Raw genomic sequence first — 8,432 nt, 5'->3', positions numbered from 1 at the left:
AATTAATATATATATATATATAAAGTTGGTATATATATATATATATATATATATATATATATATATATATATAAATAAAGTTGTTATTAAAATATATGAGTTAATATGGATATTCAAAGAGTTTATTTAATTTGTATATTAAAATATTTAAGAAAAGAAACATAAGAATTATATGTCTTTTTTATATAATAAAATGAAAATATGAATTTTGTTTTACTTTAAATTATTTTATTTTTCTTTAAAATTATTAAAAATTATGTTATTTAATATGGATATTCAAATACTTTATTTATGACTCAATATTAAAATATTATTATTATTAGTTTATATTTCTAAACATGCACATATATAATTGATATTGAAATATATGAGTTAAAATAGATATTCGAAAAAATTATTTAAATGGTATATTAAAATATTTAAAAAAATATAAAAATCATATATCTTTTTCATACAAGAAAATGAAAATACAAATATTATTTTACTTTGAACTATTTTATTTTTCTTTAAAGTTTTTAAAAATTATGTTATTTAATATGGACATTCAAATATTTTATTTATGGTTAAGAGTGAGAGTGAAATGCTTTTCCACATCTTCATATTGAATTAACATCAACAACAAACTAAGTGAGTACATTGAGAGTGAGATTTAAAACTCACCAAATATGTATTTTATTTTAAAAGGGACGATGTCAACTCTAGATTGAGCATGAAAGGAATTATGCATATCCCTCAGACTCTATTATAAAATGTGCAACACTGAACTGAGTGAGCAAAGTGAGAATGAGATTTCTTATAATGTTTTTAATTAAAACTAGCAAAATATGTATATTCAATTTTGGTTTTTATTTAAAAATTATTTTAGTTTTATTTTAAAAGAGGCACTTGTCAACTTGGAAAATGACGGCTGAGGTGGGAACTCAAGGAATTATCTCCCTCATACTGGGTTGTAGAATGCACCTTAGCAACCACTCAAAATATAGGAATTATTATATTTTCCATTTTAGTTTAATTTGTAACATTTCCTTATTTAATATTATTAATTTTAAATTTAAATATTAAATATTTTGTTTTTTACTTTTTAATCTTATATTTTCCTCTTTAATCTAATTTATAACATTTATTTATTTGGGTCAAAATGATTTGATTCTTAATAGATTTGCAAATTGTTAGAAACTATTTCTAAAGTTTGTTAAAGTTTTGGTACAATTAAATATTAAACTTATTTTTTTAGAAATTTTAAATTATTTTTAGAAATTTTAAAAATCGCATCATGAAAAACAAGATGAAGAACAATGAAGGACAATGTGGTTTATTGCCATGGTGTGGTTCATCCCGAGGACAAGATGAAGAACAATGAAAGACAATGTGATTTATTGTTTAATTATTTAATTGTTGCAGACTTTTTTCCATAAAACTGTGTTATCATGTACCAATAAATTATTAACAATCTGATTCTTCCTCCACCAAAATTATAGTGTTTAAATCATACACTTAATACAACTAAATTATATAATCACATTCATCCCATAAAAAGAAAATGCTAAACAACAACACTCTCGGTATTACAATTATTTAATATTATTAATTATAATTAAATTTAACTTTCCATTATCATTCATCTTTGATACACTCAGCTCAATCAATATCATAATAAGAAGGGTCATGATCTTTGTTGATAAGAGGAAAGGAGCGTGGTAGGGCCACAATTAAAAGCATAATTGTTGTCGCTAATTGTTGTCGCTCATGATCTGCTGTTGATACAAGAAAATGAGGGTGGCAGGGCAATCCAAATTTTTGTCCATATTCCTTGTCATATGAATCTAGTGTCATTCATGACAATGCAAGATTGTGATGTTAGCCTGGCTCAATGTGAAGATGTTTGATCTTATCCAGATTCATGATAATTCTATCTAGGTTCTTAAATGTTTTTCATAAACATTACTGAACTATGGAAAATGGAGAATTGGCCAAAAGTCAACTAGAGGCGGATTATATATAGGAATTTAGTTGTACAGATCAATCATGTAATTTTAATATAATATTTATAGTTTGATAGTGACTTTAAATGTGAACTAGTACATGAAAATGACAAAAATATTATAATAAAGGTTATAAAAATAAAAAATAATATTAAATTGAATATTAATTTATATGAGAAAAATGAATTTAAAACCTAATTAATAATCAAAATTAAGGCTGATATAATCCTAACCTATGTAATTTCATATTTACTAAAATTATATTGAGTAGTTTAACATTTATAATAAATAAACAATGCGCTGCCATTTCCTTTTTTCCATTATATATAGCATTTGCACTTTGAATTAGTATTCATCTCATATTATTTATTTAAAAAAAAAAAACAAAAAAACAAATTTAGTAAAATTTTTAAGTTATTAATATGCATAAATTCGAAATATTAAATAATTTGGACTTTTTAAATTGGGTTAAATATATTTTATCAAATTACATTTTCCATTATTAAATACACAAATGAATTTAACATTTAGATTATATAATATCAACTTTTAATATTGCTATTTTAATTATTCTTTTAACTTTTTAGTAAAGTCTTGAGTAACGATAATTAAAAAAAAAATCTAAAATTATTGATTATAATAGGAATATAATTTATATATAAATTAGTTTTAAATAATAAGAATTATAAATTTTTATTTATAAAAATATTAAATATTTATAATTTTTTATAATTACAAAATATTATTAAAAAATAATATGGACAAGTCAAACATTTACTTAGTTTTAGAGAAAAATTATAATATTAAGATTGAATTTTAATTAATAAAAATATAATTTTATTAAAGAATAATTAAAATATTATAAGTATGATGATGATTAATATTCACCAAGATTTAGATATGGTTTATCATTTTAAAAAGGTAAAAGATTAATCAAAAAATTATAATGTTCAAGAAGAAGTGAGAATGATAAACATCTATTAAGATTTATATGGTCTATCACCTTAAAAAGGTAAAGGATTAATCATAATTCTTTAATACTCAAAAAGAAGTGAGAAAAACATTTGCATATCACCATAGTTTTGTTGACTTTAAATATTAAGAAGATTGCTACTTTGACAAATATTTTGAAAATTAAATATCAATATCAATATATGTTATTGTAATTTTTTTCTCATGGGAAATATCATTATATCTTATATGAGGAATATACATGTTTACCAACAAATTTGGAAGCCATGTTTAATAACAAATTTGGAGGCCATTACAGAAAAAAACTTTATATGCCACTTATTGAAATTGAATCTATATAGGGAGGATAAGAATATTTTTTCCCAATCACTCACAATAAACAAATTGTTCACCTAACCACTTGAGTTAATATCCTTTGGCTTTTATTAAAGGAAGACATGGGGGTGGGCTTTGATCCACTTATGTATGCATGGGTTATGAGACATTTTAATATGGTCTCTTTGGATGCAAAACTCTTCGCTTTCCACTATTAAATTGAACCCTTTAAACATAATTTTATTAAAACAAGTGTTAGTTAGTAGCTAATACCTACAAATTAGTTTAAATATAGCTAAATTAAAGTAAAAAACAATAAAAACTAAATTTACATATACCTCATCTTGCAACAACAAGACAATTGCATTTAGGTAAAAGAATGTAATAGTCTTTGATGAATTTATTATTTATTATCATTGTTCTTTTATGCTTCCTTGATGTTAGTAAATAAAAATTTTTAATACAGATGTGTTCAAGCAATGGTACATTGTAGCTATAAAGATTTTATTGATAGTTTATATTCCATTATCTTTAAAGTTAACTCTATGTTAACTTGTTTCTAGAGTCTCGATATTGTTGTTACTATTATTTGTAGTCTTTCTTGTAAAAACACGAGTTTTTTTGTAATGTTCTTCCAAAATTAATATGTTAGAGTCACAAATCAAATATTTTACTAGTCTAGAGACCAAAAACCTATTAGATAGAAAACACTATGATGTCCTTAAATAATGTAATTCAATGTTGAATCCTCAATGTATATGGGATTTCTCTTACTAATATCAATACCTACAAGAAAGAAATATAAAATTGTTCAATATGTTCAAGCGAAAAAACATAAAATGCTTCAATACTCAATAAGATAATCATGCTTGTTTACAAAAGAAAATAACATTTAATACTACATCCAAGAACAATTAATTACTCATGTTACTTATACAATGGCTTGTTGTATGCAAATTAACTTCTTTCTTGATGCTTGAATCCTCAATGCATATGGGAGCTCTTTTACTAATATCAACACTTTTAAGAAAGAAATATCAAATTGTTCAATATTTTCAAGCGAAAAGCATAAAATGTTTCAATACTCAATTAGATAATCATGCTTGCTTTTATTTTTTATTCTATTTTATTTTATTTTATTTTGTCTGGACAATCTTCTCTTATGCAATCAAAGCTTCCTGATATGCATCTTCCATAGTTTTCAAAGACAACAAGCTAATTTCATTTTAAATTCCAAACCTTAGACCTTATTCTCTTCTACATGTTCATCCCTAATGTTTAAATTAAAAAATTCCTCAGCGTATTGTTTAACATTCATATTCCTTTGTTAAGTTTCTGCAATTTCTTAAAAATATTTATACGATAATCTATAAGTAAAAATTTACCTTTAATTTCGCCACCATCCTGTCCCAATCTTTAATTTTGGCTTTCCCTTTCCTCCTTCATTTAGCTTGTACCTCATCCTACCAAAGGGTTACATGTCCTTTAAGTCTAAACACTGCATACTTGACTTCTTATCCTTGTCAACATCCTAATAATCAAAGTATTTATCTAATGCATGTATCCAATACATTAACTCATTAGCATTCATGTTACCTTCATATAATGGTACTTCCTTTTTTGTCCTGGAAGACATCATGGCAAACATCTTCAACATTTTCTCCTTTAGTGTCTCCTCTAATTAATCCTCACTAGAAGCCTCTTCTTCAACGCCACTGACAACTCCCATGTCAGTTCTATTTTTTGTGGAGCTTCCATGGTTACCATCCTCTCATGAAGTCTCTGCAATTCTACCCACAAAGCCACATTTGCTACAGGCCTTCCCCCTCAAGCTCCCCAAGCTGCTCCTCTTGCAGCTTCTCTTCAATCATCCATAACTATTGTTGTTAATCTGATACCAAAAATGATGCAAGATGCATTTTCCTGCAAATTCTAATCCACAAATTTAAAAACCCACACAACAATTACACTCAAAACTCATATATAATTCAATTACCATCATAATATTTATAATATAATATTGGTGTCATTATCATTGGCCATTTACTCATACTCCACACCTCTCCCACAATCACACACAATTTTTTACAAAGCATCAAAATGGTTGCTTGGAATATGCATCAAAGAAACAAGTACGTTGCATGTACATTCATTTGCAATAATCTACCAAAACCAAAATAATATCATATCTTGAAAAAATATATTACAACAAGATTCTTTTTCCTTCTCTAGTACTACACATACTGACTAATTTATAAAAATAATTCTAAATCTAAAATAAGATCAATATCCATAATAAGTGGATAAGACCCATTATTTTAGTAATTAATTTGGAGAAATCAAAACTCGGACTACTTTTCTTTTCTTTTTCTCTAGCCTAATCCATAATATTCGATGATAATGTTTCTAGAGTCCAACTAATTATTACAAAATTAAAATCATTACATGAGGAATCCAACTTCCTAAAAATATATATATATATCTAATAAAGTTTATAAAATTTTGCCTACTGCATTAAAGCACATGCAAAAGATAAAAAATATATGGAATTTCTACAATTAATCTATACCATGCAATTCTCAGCTATTAAAACACATTTTCCAATTGAAAAATTATGCATATTTTCAATAATGTATAATGAAGAAGACTATTAGAAAAATATGCAATCAACCCATGGTTGTCCTATGAAATTTCCAATGTCCATAATGTCATCTCTTAAATTAGAGCTATAGTTTTCTATAAAACAAACTACTTTGAAGACAAATCATTATACAAATAATTATTATGTAGATTAATAATAATTACGTGGTAAGGTGTTTCTCTTTGAAATCAACTCTCCTAAGTGCCACCTTGCACCATTCTCCACCTTCAAATTTAATGTTGGACGATTGAACAATAGTTAATAATTAATAACAATTTCATATTAAAAATATTAAAAATCAGTTAATAGTTAATAATATTTAACTATTAACTACCTCCCCTTGAAACACATATGAGCAAGAGGATTGCTAGCATCTTGTGAAAAGATTTCTCTCATATTTTTGTTCATTTTCAAGATTTGGTTCTGTAACATGAATCATGAGTAGGAAATAATGTTGGCTTCTATTCCAGAGCCGAATCCGCGAAACACAAGATGGGATGAGGCCCTAGTTCATTGTAATTTTGATATGGCTATGAAACTCGCCATAGACTTCTCCAGATCCTTCATTAGTCTTGTTGTCTTGTCTCAAACATTAATTTTACTCAATCTAATGACGGTAATTCTTCTTGGGGAGTTAGGGTAACTGTCTCTTCCCTTGCTCCGCCGACAAGGCTCTCACTTGCACAGAACTATTTTGGAGGAGACTCCTTAACCCTGAAACCTCGAGTGGATTCCATTCTCATTCCTCTTCTGTTTTGAACATAGGTTTAATACATAATTTAATCTGGGTTGATGACTAACCCCAGGCCTTTCTTCCGGCGTGCGAGAGGCAGACAATTTCACTAAGCCGAAAGCCAAGGTTTTCTAGCAGGTAACTAAGTTATTTTGGCACAGTGATTTTTCAGGATTTTTATTTTTACTTCTTTGCTGCTGTGGATTTATTATCTTATAGTGCTTCCCCTCTGTCCACAGGTGGTGCCGATGCTCAGGAAGGAGGCATACAAGGATTTATGACTTTGCTCATACCCTATCTTCAACAAATTGTTAACATTATCGAGCATAGCTATGGTTCAAATTTAGTTTCTGCTACATGGAATTATTGCAGGTTTACTCATCCACTGGTAATTTTCATTACAACCATATGTTCCAATTAATAACTATCTTTATTGATACTTTCGTCGGTAGTTCTTTGGGCTCCAGGGATGCTTATGTAGCTGTCACAAGGAAAACAAAAGCAGCCTCCAGGTAATCCTTCCCTCGGTTCTTCGTTTTCCTCAGACTATTACCTTGGGTTTAAGACTCAAATAACATTGTCCTTTTTCATTGACAGGTACAGGCCATGGCTCTACAACCAACTGTGGCATTTTTTAGCAATTTCCTATGGAGGTTTTGGTTGTTTGCTCCCCAGGTTCCAATACCTCGCCTCTTCCCTTTTTCAGGTGTATCTCAACAATAGTTTGGTAACGGTTTACTTGATAAAATTTATTACCAAGTTGGAGTTTGAAAACCCTATTCTCCAAGATTATAAGAAATCAAATCTACATGTAATAATGTATAAGAAATCAAATCTGCGTGTAATAATGTTTTTTTTTGGTTTATATTTTCGGTTCAACTTGGCTACGGACACTACCCTTATTGGGAGTTAGATGTAATATGGATTGTCATACTCTGTAATTCCAAATGTTTATATTTATATATGTATTTGTATTGTCATTGATTAGCCTCTGCCATGGGTTTGAAGCCCTTAATTGAAATATTTCCCAATATTGAATTAATAACCGCTAGTCCAGGTCTAAACAATATTGTATTCCTATATATATGTGTACACATTACCACTATTTGGTGCATTTCTAACACAATAATTGCATGTTTCAATTGGATAAGTTTTCCTCCAGTTTTCTATAGCCAGATAAAGAATATGACCTTAATATTCTACTTGTTATCACAGTTTGTCACGGTTATTAATTTTTTATTTGCACATGGGCATGTGAATATGAATATGAGTGGACATATATGTGTACAGAAACACCCCAGTCTCTTACAAAATCTTACTACTTCCTTGGTAAGGAAATTCATGTGAAGAATTTATGTACATTTTAACTCCTAATTAATCTGTATTTACTCTACAGATCACCAAATGGTCTACCCTAACTCATCTTTCTCCTATAGCACCCTGGTGACAAGACTTGTAATCATCTTTGGTTATTGGTTTCAACCGATTGGCCATGAGGACTAACCAACCCATTTGTCCTAACTAATATAATAATTTAATAGTGTTTGACTTGGAATCACACCCTCATTCTCATGACTTTTGTATACAATTAGACTCACAAATTTTCACAAAGTAATTCACTAAACCAACAACAGAAAGATTACAAAATAACTTCCAAAATAACTTCCAGCAGGAATAAAATCCAAGTCACATTTTTTAATTTTAATAAGTTTGTGCCCATTTGTTTATGATGGCTATATTTTTTTGAATGTAATGTACAAAAATGTATATGAAAGGAAAAACAAGAAAT

General features: G+C 27.7%; 1 long non-coding RNA gene across 3 annotated transcripts; it reads left to right on the top strand.

Annotated features, from left to right (window-relative positions):
• Positions 1-6,551: 6,551 nt before the first annotated feature.
• LOC149172205 (uncharacterized) lies at positions 6,552-7,623 on the top strand. 3 transcript variants are annotated; one of them, XR_016259619.1, is made up of 4 exons: positions 6,552-6,781; positions 6,883-7,015; positions 7,111-7,155; positions 7,241-7,623. It is a non-coding gene; the product is annotated as an uncharacterized LOC149172205 (long non-coding RNA). The 3 variants fall into 3 exon arrangements; XR_016259617.1 differs by having other exon boundaries at positions 7,096-7,155; XR_016259616.1 differs by having other exon boundaries at positions 6,883-7,031.
• The last annotated feature ends 809 nt before the right edge of the window (positions 7,624-8,432 follow it).

The sequence above is a fragment of the Pinus tabuliformis genome, chromosome 4_2, assembly GCF_031772625.1.
Source record: "Pinus tabuliformis cultivar Carrire ecotype Pingquan chromosome 4_2, CPIR1, whole genome shotgun sequence".
Classification (NCBI taxonomy): Eukaryota; Viridiplantae; Streptophyta; class Pinopsida; order Pinales; family Pinaceae; genus Pinus; species Pinus tabuliformis.
This window is presented reverse-complemented; position numbering and strand designations above follow the sequence as displayed.